Below are 11,861 nucleotides of genomic sequence, written 5' to 3'. Positions count from 1 at the left end.
TGTTTGACACAAAATTGACATGTTCACATTCATTGTCAAACTCATCAACACATTCATTAGGACAAGCATTAGAGTCATGATCATACGATCCACATGCATCACAAAACAAGCAACCTAAAGGCATATTATGTGAAGAGAGAGGGGGTTGAGAGTTAGAAAGAGTACCTCTCCCCTTAAATTGGGAGGGAAGATTGGAAGCTTGAGAAGAGGAAGAAGTGCTCTCCAACTTAGCTTTGATTGCGGTGACCTCCTTTCCTAAATTTGTCATTTGAGAGGAAAGGTTGTTGATTGCATTGAGATGGTCCACCGAATACAATGAAGATTGTTTGCTTGAAGAGTCTCTCTCCCCATCTTGCCAATCCCTATAATATGTCACCACATCCTCAATGATGTCCACAACTTCTTCTTCGGTTTTGTTCATGATAGGGCCCCCGGCCCCTCCATCAAGGCATGACTTGCCTTGGGGACTTAAACCTCCATAGAAGATTTGGATCACTTGGTATGTGGGGATTCCGTGATGAGGGCACTCCCTTTGATACTCTTTAAATCTCTCCCATGCTTCATAAAGACTTTCACTCGGCCTTTGCTTGAACCCTTGAATCAAGGCTCTTGCCTCCGCCGTCTTCTTTTGGGGATAGAAACGGGACAAGAAAGCCTTTGTAACATCATCCCAAGTTCTCAAGGAGTTGGGATTCACCTCCTTGTCTAGCCACTCCAAAGATCTTCCTATTAGAGAGAAAGGGAACAACTTGAGGCGGATGAATTCTTGAGAGACCCCATTGACTTTGATAGTGTTGCAATATTTTTCAAATTCTTTCAAATGGTTCAATGGGCTCTCATTCTTAGCCCCACTATATTGCCTTCTCTCAATCAAGGTGATCATTGCCGGACGGATTTCGAAGTCATTTGCCGGGGTAGTTGGTGGAGCTATTCCACTCTCAAATCTATATGCCCCGGGCACTCCAAGCTCCTTCAAGGCTATTCTAGGATGTTCACCCATTCCTTGTTCTTCTTGAATTTCTTCTTCACTCGAAGAGCTATAAGCCAAAGATCTATTGTCCACTCTTCTTCTTGAAAGAGTCCTCTCTATCTCCGGATCAAGGGGAACAAGGGGACGATCACGGGTTCTATGCATGCAAAACTCACACAAAAATGTTAGTAGCACGGCTACAAATGTAGCCTAGAGAAACAAAATCTTTTTGTAGTTTATCAAAATGAAATAGACTCAAAAACAACATACACTCAAGCACCATTCCCCGGCAACGGCGCCATTTTGATGTGGCGGAGAATGGTAGGTCGTTGGGCTACCACCCCACCCTATCAAATAATATTTGTAACTTAACTAACCCCTATTTAGCGTAGTGGTAAGTCAAGGTCGAACCCAAGGGAATGGATATCAAGTGCACGATGCCTAGATCAAGCTATTTCGAAGTCTAGAAGGGGTTTGAGGTAGAACTAAGGCTAAACTAGGTAATGCAAACTTGTATTAAATCAATCTAAGACACTAGGGCAATGGATCCACATGCAATCATAATGGAAACGATAATTTAGGAGGTCAAACCGACTAAGTCAAGCGATATGAAGGAAAATCATCATGTATCCAAAAGAGCATTTTAAGGTGGTTCACCTAGAGGTCTAACTAGCGTCAACTACGCTAAACACTAACTAGGGAACGTCACAAAGCACCTCAATCGTGAAATCGCAAGTTCACTAATCAATGGTCCGTATCATAGCAAGCTTACAATGCAATCTAGTGTATTAATCAAAGATGGCCAAACCTCAATTAATCACACACATGCACATGAAAGATCAACCAAATTTAATCATATCATCAACTCCATCAATTATCCCCAAATTACACTATTCCATCATTCATACATGCTTCACCATCTCCCTAGCTAGGAAACTACTCACTAGCCATAGGAATGGAGATCAAAACTACAACATTCATCAAATTCATCATCAACATGCTTGAATTCAAAGATTAAACCAACAATCAATCAAAATCAATCAAAATTCAATCAATAACCAAATCAATCATCAACAACATGAAAAACTAATGAAATCAACTAAAATCAAAACTTGTATTGAGATTAAGAAGAAGATCCTTACAAAACTTTGATCAAAAGATCAAATACAATGATGAATTCTTGAACAAACACCAAAGATCATGAGTTTCTCTCTCTAGTTCTTGAGTTTCTCTCTCTAAAATTCTCCCAAAAACTAACTGATGTGTTCATTTTATATATATTTTTATCCCCGTCCCTTGGTCGTAATTAGTAGTGTTTTTGTCTCCTACGAGCCACTTTTATTACTAAGTTGTGTTTTCCAGTGCTTTGGTAGTTTTGCTTGAGTTTTGTAGGAATTTGTGTACTTGGAGCATTTTCCCGGGTTTTTCGAGGAGCATCTACAAGTATTGGAAGACCGCGACCGCGTCCGATAGCCCAAGGCCGATTGGAGGGATCAAATCGGTGATTAAGGGCTCGGCTATGAAGATCCAAGTTCAGAGGCCCAAGAGTTGAAGATTCGAGGCCCAAAGCTTCGTCTAAAAGCCAAGCCAAGGCCACTCTCTCCGCCCGGAGGCGCGCCCGGCCGGGCGGGCCAAAGCAGCAGGGGCCCGGTGCTCGCGCCCGGCTGGGCGCGAGAAAGCCTTTGGGGAGAAGAAAGCGGGCCCGGTCGGGCGGCCCCTTGCCCGGCCGGGCGCGTGTCGTTCCTTAGAGACGTTTTGTTTCCGTTTTGTTTTGTTTTAGCGTTAACTCTTGCTTAGTATTAATGTAATTCTATTAGGCAAGATTAAACTATCTCTTCATTATTTTTATTACTCTAGTTTTATTTTCTCTTCCTTCTCTCTACTCAACTTTCTCTCTCTAGATTTTATTTTCCTTCTTGTTCCTCAACACTTTTGTAATTCCGCCGTCTTGGTACGATTTCTTCCTTAATTAATCCCAGTATTTTATTCTTTCCAATTTCTTTCATGTCTTGTTTAATTATCATGTTTTGTTTAGTTTTGATTATGTCTGAGTAGTTTTCTTCAGGGGTTTATGGGGATCTAATAAATAATATGAAAGGGTTAATTTTATGATTGTTAATTATTAATGCTTAATTGATTTCCTATTGATTGTTTACATGCTATGCAATTAGATTTGGCCAGGTTTAATTGTATGAGTTTAGCAATGTTGATTCGAGATTCGAGAGATGAGAATTGATGTTTAGGCTTAGTTTCAATAGGCAGATTAATTTATAAATGGTTAGGTCGAGATTCGAGAGATGAGATTTAATACCGGTAAATTAATTCTGTGATTGTAATACGTAGCGAAAGCCCTTTACGATCTGATTAGTTAATGCATTGATGATTGATTATTATGTTTTACCCTGGAATATTGTTTATTAGTGAACCTATGCCCTAGACTTTATTATTATTGACTTCTTCCCTAATTATTCCCCTTACTCATAATCTTCGTAGTTTAGTTAATAATCACAACAATTATTGATTACCTTAATAATTTGGATTATAATAATCAATTAGGAATAGAAAGACCAGTTTCCCTGTGGATTCGACCCTACTTCCCTATCTGCATAAGTTAGTGGACTTAGGTAATTATTTTTTATTAGGTGATACGACTTTATCCTGTCAAAATTTGGCGCCGTTGCCGGGGAAACGGTTTTATTTTTATTTCTAATTGTTTCTATAGTTTAGATTATTTTTCTCTTTTGCCTCAAGGGACATTAGTTCTTTGAGGTAGTACTAATTTCTGTCTTTTTAGTTCTTTGTTTATGCCCAGGTGTTCCAGATCAGGTTACATTCCATTCGATCCTGAGATCGAACGCTCGTTCCATAGACAAAAGAATTTTTACAGGCAGATCTTAGCAGGTTCCGGGAGTAGTTTTATTTCTGGAAATCCATTACCTACTTCTAGTGATTCAGAGCATTCTTCTGATTCAGAACTAGAGATGGGTACACCACCTCCGCCTCGTAAGCTTAGCGATTATTCGCAATCATCGCTGACAGATTTTCCGCATCTTTCTCCTACGCCCGATCTCGAGGGAGTCCAGTTCGAGATCAAGCCCCAGTTCATAACGATGATAGAAAGAAAGCAATTCAGTGGAGCGAAGGGTGAAGATCCAAACCTTCACATTGCAGATTTCTGTCAATACTGCAATACTATTAGGCAGAATGGGGTAACGCAGGATCAAATCAGGGAGATTCTTTTTCCCTTTTCTTTATGTGGAAAAGCTAAATTATGGTTTAATGGTTTGAATAGAGCTGCACTTGGTATTACTAACTAGGAGACTCTTACGTTGAATTTTTATAATAAATATTACCCTGCAGAGAAAACAGCTTTATTAAGAAGCGCCATCCAGAACTTTGCCCAGGAGACAGATGAAGCAGTATATGAAGCTTGGGAAAGATTCAAAGATCTGCAGAGGGAGTGTCCCCACCACAATTTGGCGAAGTGGCAACTGATTCAAGCTTTTTACAATGGATTAGGAAATGCATCTAGGACAATTTTAGATTCCGCAGCTAGCGGTAGATTTATGAATTTAAATGTTGATGATGCAGGTCAGGTTATTGAAGATATGGCAATCCATAATTCCCAATATGGGAATGCTAGAGGTTTTGCTAACAAGGGCAAGCATCATGTTGATTCAGTCACTCTATTGCAAGCCCAGCTTACTTCTATTTGTCAGAAACTAGATAATCTTACCACTAACAATTCTAATTCTGTTGCTAATGTTTCTGCTGTTGCTAATAATGCTAACGATGCTTTTTGTGAAAATTGTGGAAGTGTAGGTCATTATGAACAAGATTGCAGGAGTTCAATGGAGCAAGTTAATGCTTTCCAAACTTACAAGCAAAATAACCCATACTCCAATTCCTACAATCTTGGCTACCGGAACCATCCCTACCTATCTTACCGTAGCACTAATGTTCAAAATCCGCCACCTCCACAACAACCACAACAAGCACCCCCTCCACAGCAGAAATATTACCATCCTCATGCTAATCAGAAACCCCCATCACAACCCCCTACTACATCTTCTGACCCTGCTTTATCAGAAATTAGGGCAATGCTGACTAATATGCAAAAACATATGGAGAGTAGAGACCAACAGATTGACTCTATTATAGCCCATAATAAAGTCATGGACACCCAAATTGCCCAATTGTCCTCTACCCTTCAATCTCGTCAGCAGGGAGCTTTACCAGCGCAGGGAATGCAACCTACGGATCATGCAAATGCAATTACCCTAAGGAGTGGTTCACACTACGATGGGCCCCAAATGCCCAAAGAGGATGAATCTGATTTATCTAATATTGCTAATCCTGATTCCGTTGTACCAATTTCCCCTGCAGGGCTGCAGGGTAAAATTCCTGATGCTAATATTTTTTATGATTCTTTGCAGGGTACATCCCCAGGGAAGGATGCACCCCAGGAGAAGAGTAGGGAAGCACCACCAGTTATCAAATTACCATTCCCTAATCGCCAACTAAAGACTAAGTTGGACAAGCAGTTTGGTAAGTTTCTGGAGGTTGTTAAAAATTTGCAGGTAACGGTTCCTTTTACTAAACTTATTACACAGGTTCCTGCATACGCTATATTTATGAAAGATATTTTGACTAGGAAGAGGGCCTTTAATGAAGTAGAAACTGTAGCTTTTACTGAGGAGTGTAGTGCATTGTTACAAAATAAATCACCTCCTAAATTAATTTTGACAGGATAAAGTCGTATCACCTAATAAAAAATAATTACCTAAGTCCACTAACTTATGCAGATAGGGAAGTAGGGTCGAATCCACAGGGAAACTGGTCTTTCTATTCCTAATTGATTATTATAATCCAAATTATTAAGGTAATCAATAATTGTTGTGATTATTAACTAAACTACGAAGATTATGAGTAAGGGGAATAATTAGGGAAGAAGTCAATAATAATAAAGTCTAGGGCATAGGTTCACTAATAAACAATATTCCAGGGTAAAACATAATAATCAATCATCAATGCATTAACTAATCAGATCGTAAAGGGCTTTCGCTACGTATTACAATCACAGAATTAATTTACCGGTATTAAATCTCATCTCTCGAATCTCGACCTAACCATTTATAAATTAATCTGCCTATTGAAACTAAGCCTAAACATCAATTCTCATCTCTCGAATCTCGAATCAACATTGCTAAACTCATACAATTAAACCTGGCCAAATCTAATTGCATAGCATGTAAACAATCAATAGGAAATCAATTAAGCATTAATAATTAACAATCATAAAATTAACCCTTTCATATTATTTATTAGATCCCCATAAACCCCTGAACACATCAAACTCCCCCAAGCCAAACCTTTGCTTGTCCCTAAGCAAAGAGCTCCTCAATGAACAAATAAAACATGCCTCACCCCAATATAAAAATCAAGCACAAACGATTCAAGGCAAATCAAGTGAACATGCTTCAAAATTAACCAATCCTATCCATCTAATCACCCTTCATCCCCAACAATTGTCAAGTAGAGCAAACCACAAGAGCATATAGAATTCAAGACTAGTGCTCACACACTCAACTCTCATTTATGTGGCGAGTAAAAGATGTACTCGATCGCTCTCCATCCCAACCCCTTTAATGTGAACAATGCCCTCCCAAACTCACAACATTCGTGTGTTTAAAAAGACATACACTCAACCTAATAGTCGGGCGCCTCACCGCCTGGTCGGGCGATTTTCCTCAACTTTTGATCTCTTTCTCGCGCCCGGTCGGGCGAAATCCCGCCCAGCCGGGCCAATTTTAAGTCCGTATACGTCAACTCTCGTGCCCGGTCGGGCGGAGATCCGCCCGGCCGGGCCCGAGAACAAGTTTTGACGATTTTTTTTTTCTTCCTTCAAATTTGGCTAACTCTTTTCCTGTAAATTGTACCAAAAACTCATAAAGCTTATTAAATTTCCTCCTCTCTCCTCTCATAAGAAAAAGTAGAAAAACAAAAATAAAAGCAAGTAAAATACGGGTTGCCTCCCGCAAAGCGCTGGTTTATCTAGGTCCCGCACGACCTACTTACCATAGATTTCTCAAGGTGAGCTGGAACTAGTCAGGTGTAGAAGTTCAACTGCACCAATCGTAGCTCCGTCATGATAAATCTTAAGCCTCTGACCATTTACCTTGAATTCATTACCATTCTCATCAAACAACTCTACAGAACCGAACTTGTTGGCCCTTTTTACTGTGAAAGGACCCGACCACCTTGACTTCAACTTTCCTGGGAAAAGTTTAAGCCTAGAGTTGAACAACAACACCTTATCACCCTCTTTGAATTCTCTCGGAAGGATCATCTTGTCGTGCCATCTCTTAGTCTTCTCCTTGTAGACTCGCGCACTATCATAGGCCATCAACCTAAACTCATCAAGTTGGTTAAGTTGTAGAAGCCTCTTCTTTCCCGCTAGCTTAGCGTCCAAATTGAGCTCCTTAATAGCCCAATATGCCTTGTACTCTAACTCCACCAGAAGATGACATGCTTTGCCGTACACAAGTCTATAGGGAGTGGTACCTATAGGGGTCTTAAATGCGGTTCTATATGCCCATAGGGTGTCATCTAACTTATCGCTCCAATCTTTCCTAGATTTTGCTACCACCTTCTCTAAAATGACCTTAATCTCGCGATTAGACACTTCGACTTGGCCACTAGTTTGGGGATGGTAGGCTAGCCCTGTCCTATGGTAAACACCATACTTCTTTAGGAGGGTATCTAACTTCCGCTCATGAAAGTGGGATCCTCCATCACTAATTATGGCTCTAGGCACTCCGAATCTAGGAAAAAGGGTTTTCTTGAAAAGCCTATGGACCACCTTGGCATCATTGGTAGGAGTGGCGATGGCTTCTACCCACTTGGATACATAATCTACGGCGAGTATATAACGGTTCCCTCTAGAGGAAGGGAACGGTCCCATGTAATCAACACCCCAAACATCAAAAATTTCAACTTCCAAAATCCCAGTTTGAGGCATCTCATGCCGCCGCGAGATGTTGCCAGTCCTCTGGCAAGAGTCACAAGCCTGCACAAATATGTTAGCATCCTTGAACATGGTGGGCCAATAGAATTCTGATTCGTTTATCTTGGCCACTGTTTTAGAGGGACCATGATGTCCTCCATAAGGTGAAGTGTGGCAGCTAGTAAGAATACCATGTACCTCCCATTCGGGAACACACCTGCGAAATAATCCATCTGCACACTCACGAAACAAAAAAGGATCATCCCAAAAATAATGTTTAACATCATACAGGAATTTCTTCTTTTGTTGGTAGGACAAGTCAAGAGGTAGAGTACCACCCACTAAATAATTTGCAAAATCGGCGTACCAGGGGTGTTACTCTACCACTGCATACAGGTTGTCATCAGGGAAAGAATCATCTATAGGGAGAAAATCCTTACCCTCATCATACCTGATTCGTGACAAGTGATCTGCCACAACGTTCTCTGCACCCTTTTTGTCTCTAATTTCAATGTTGAAATCCTGGAGCAAGAGAACCCACCGGAGTAGCCTAGGCTTTGATTCCGCCTTGGCTATCAAGTACTTTAAAGCTGCATGGTCAGTAAAAACAATAATTTTAGAACCAACTAGATGTGATCTAAATTTTTCTAAAGCATAAATGACAGCTAAAAACTCCTTCTCCGTAGTGGCATAATTGATTTGAGCCTCATCCAAAGTTTTACTAGCATAGTAGATAGCATGTAAAACTTTGTCCTTCCTCTGTCCAAGCACGGCTCCTAGAGCAAAATCGCTTGCATCGCACATGATCTCGAAGGGAAGATTCCAATCGGGAGCACATATGATGGGCGCCGATATTAAAGCCTGCTTGATCCTGTTAAAAGACTCAAGACACTCGTCAGTAAAAACAAAAGGGGCATCCTTAAGTAAAAGCTGAGTCAGTGGTTTGGCAATTTTAGAAAAATCTTTGATAAAACGGCGATAAAACCCCGCATGACCCAAGAAACTCCTAACTCCCTTAACATTAACTAGGGGAGGTAATTGCTCAATCACTGAAATTTTTGCTCTGTCAACCTGTATGCCCTTATCAGATACAATGTGACCCAAGACTACTCCCTCTGTCACCATAAAGTGACATTTCTCCCAATTTAGAACCAAATTGCATTCTTCACATCTTTTCAGGATTTTAGCGAGGTTAATTAGACATGCATCAAATGAAGAACCATAAGCACTAAAATCATCCATAAAGACTTCCATGATAGACTCTATGAACTCAGAAAAGATACTCATCATGCAACGTTGAAAAGTAGCAAGTGCATTACATAAACCAAAAGGCATTCTACGATATGCAAAAGTGCCATAAGGGCATGTAAATGTTGTCTTTTCCTGATCTTCAGGGTGGATCGGAATTTGGAAAAATCCCGAATACCCATCTAAATAGCAAAAGAACTTATGATTCGCTAACCTCTCAAGCATTTGATCAATGAAGGGGAGAGGGAAGTGGTCCTTTTTAGTGGCAACATTTAATCTACGATAATCAATGCACATACGCCACCCTGTAACAGTTCTAGTGGGAATTAATTCATTTTTATCGTTTTTAACAACAGTCATCCCACCCTTCTTAGGAACCACCTGTACAGGATTTACCCATTTGGAGTCAGAAATAGGATAGATGATACCTGCATCAAGTAACTTCATAACCTCCTTCTTGACTACCTCTTGCATATTAGGATTCAACCTTCTTAGGAACCACCTGTACACGACCAATGTGCGGCCGCACACTCCCTTAGTGCGCCCGCACATTGCTGGGTTTCCCCCCTTCTTCTCTTCGTCCTAGCTCAAGTGGTGCACGCATCCAGGATGATGATGATGGTAGACAAAGTGGGCAGAAACTTTCTTGAATTTCTTGAAGAATAAAAGCCATGAGTAAGGCATAAACAAAGCCTTGAAGCTTGCCCCTTGGATCCACCTTTGACTTGGAACTTCTTGCACCTTCTTTAGGCATAAAAGCAATGAAAACTCGTAGAGAGGAGGCTCGGGAATTCTTGGACAATCAATTACCACCTACAAGCAAAAGATAAAAAAAAACAAGTAAAAGAGAAAAATAACAAGTAAACTAGAAAAAGACATGAAAAAGAGAAACTAACTACAAAAAGCATAAAATGAAGAAAACAAGAATAAAACTAAGGAAAACTAAAGAAAAGAGAGATAAAATGAAATAAAAATCATCCAAAAAGGAACCAAATGAGTGCCAAAAATGTCACTCATCAACTTTCATATCTACAATTAATTCCTCGTAAAAAGTTTAGATGGATGATACGGATAATCCATTTCGCCAATATTTTGGTTTGGGAATTTCATTAAATAGTGGAAATTTCACCTCCAAAAATTCCTACCCTCAAACACACTACCACCATGGCTACTATTATCCCAATACTACAATGCCTAATTTTTGCAAGACACACTAGTAGAAAAAAGCATTTGGCCATCGGTTCAAAACCCCCCTATGCCACCGGTTTTGAACTGTTGGGCATTTGGGGGGTGGCAATAGTCTGATGCAAAGCCATTGGTTCAAAACCGGTGGCAAAAACAAGTATAATAAGTGGCAATATTATTTCGCGGTTTTTTTTTATTTGGATATTAAATATTTTTGCCACCGGTTAACCGGTGGCAATACTGTCCTAATTTTTTTTTTATTTATTTTTTATTATTATTATTATTTTACTTTGAAACCAAGATACATTAAAATATAATCATAATATACATAAATTATGTAATATACATAAATCAAATTTGGAAAATTGCATACATAAATCAAATCTGCAAAAATTACATACATAAATCAAATATGCAAAAATTACATAGATCACATACATAAATTTGCAAACTTACATACATAAATCACATAAATCTACAAAATTACATACATAAATTACATAAATATACATAAATCTACAAAATTACATAAATATACATAAATCTACAAAATTATACCACGACCCACCACCCCATACCACCACCAACCGTCATCCCACACCACCAGCTCCAACCCCAGCCCAGCCTCTTACCCAGATCCACCCACTGTAAAACCATCACCCAAACCCTGACCGAACCTATAACAAATTCAACACTCTACCCAACGCCCCACCTACAACCCACGACCCACAACCCACCGCCGAACCAACTAAAACCACCTGCCAGCCACGAAAAACCACCCAAACACCCACGAAAACCACCTAATCACCTACCAAAAACCACCCACCAGCCACGATAAACCATCCAATCACCCACCACCCAAAAACATAAAAAATGAAAAAAAATTGAAAAAAAACACAAATCTTCATTCGATGACTCTCCATACTTTGAATTAGGTTTACGAGGCCAAATTCGACCATAAAAACTCTAGATCTAGAGTTTTTATGGTCGAATTTAACCTGAAAACCTATGGTTTCATCACGAGGAGAGAGAAAGTGCGACGGTGTTGGTGGCTGCGGTGGTCAGTGGCGACGGTGTGAAAAACTGAAAACTGTTTAAAAACTTGTTGATGTCGGTCTTGGTGGCTGCGGTGGTCAGTGGCGGTGGTGGTAGTGGCCTTTGAGGGAGACTTAGAGAGGGAGAGCGACGAGAGATTCAGAGAGGGAGGGCGACGAAGCTTCAGAGATGGAGATTCAGAGAAGGAGGGCGACAAGAGAGATTCAGAGAGGGAGAGCAAGAGAGAGAGAGAGAGAGAAAGAGAACAAAGAGGGAGAGAAGGAAAGAGGGGGGGGGGGAGTAAGAACAAAGGAGATCCGAGATAGAGAGAAGGAGGAGAGGCGATAGAGGAGAGAGAAGATTAGTGTTAGGGTATATAAAGGAAGGGGAAAGAGAATGGTGGGCTTTTTATTATTA

The 11,861-nt window shown here is 40.2% G+C and overlaps 1 pseudogene; it reads left to right on the top strand.

Moving 5' to 3' along the window:
* The first annotated feature begins 509 nt into the window (after positions 1–509).
* Positions 510–608, top strand: LOC145606373 (small nucleolar RNA R71; annotated as a pseudogene).
* Positions 609–11,861: the final 11,253 nt, after the last annotated feature.

The sequence above is a fragment of the Chenopodium album genome, chromosome 22 (genome assembly GCF_948465745.1).
Source record: "Chenopodium album chromosome 22, dcCheAlbu1.1, whole genome shotgun sequence".
Taxonomy (NCBI): domain Eukaryota; kingdom Viridiplantae; phylum Streptophyta; class Magnoliopsida; order Caryophyllales; family Amaranthaceae; genus Chenopodium; species Chenopodium album.
The sequence above is the reverse complement of the archived record's forward strand: the minus strand, read 5'-3'. Positions and strand labels throughout refer to the sequence as shown.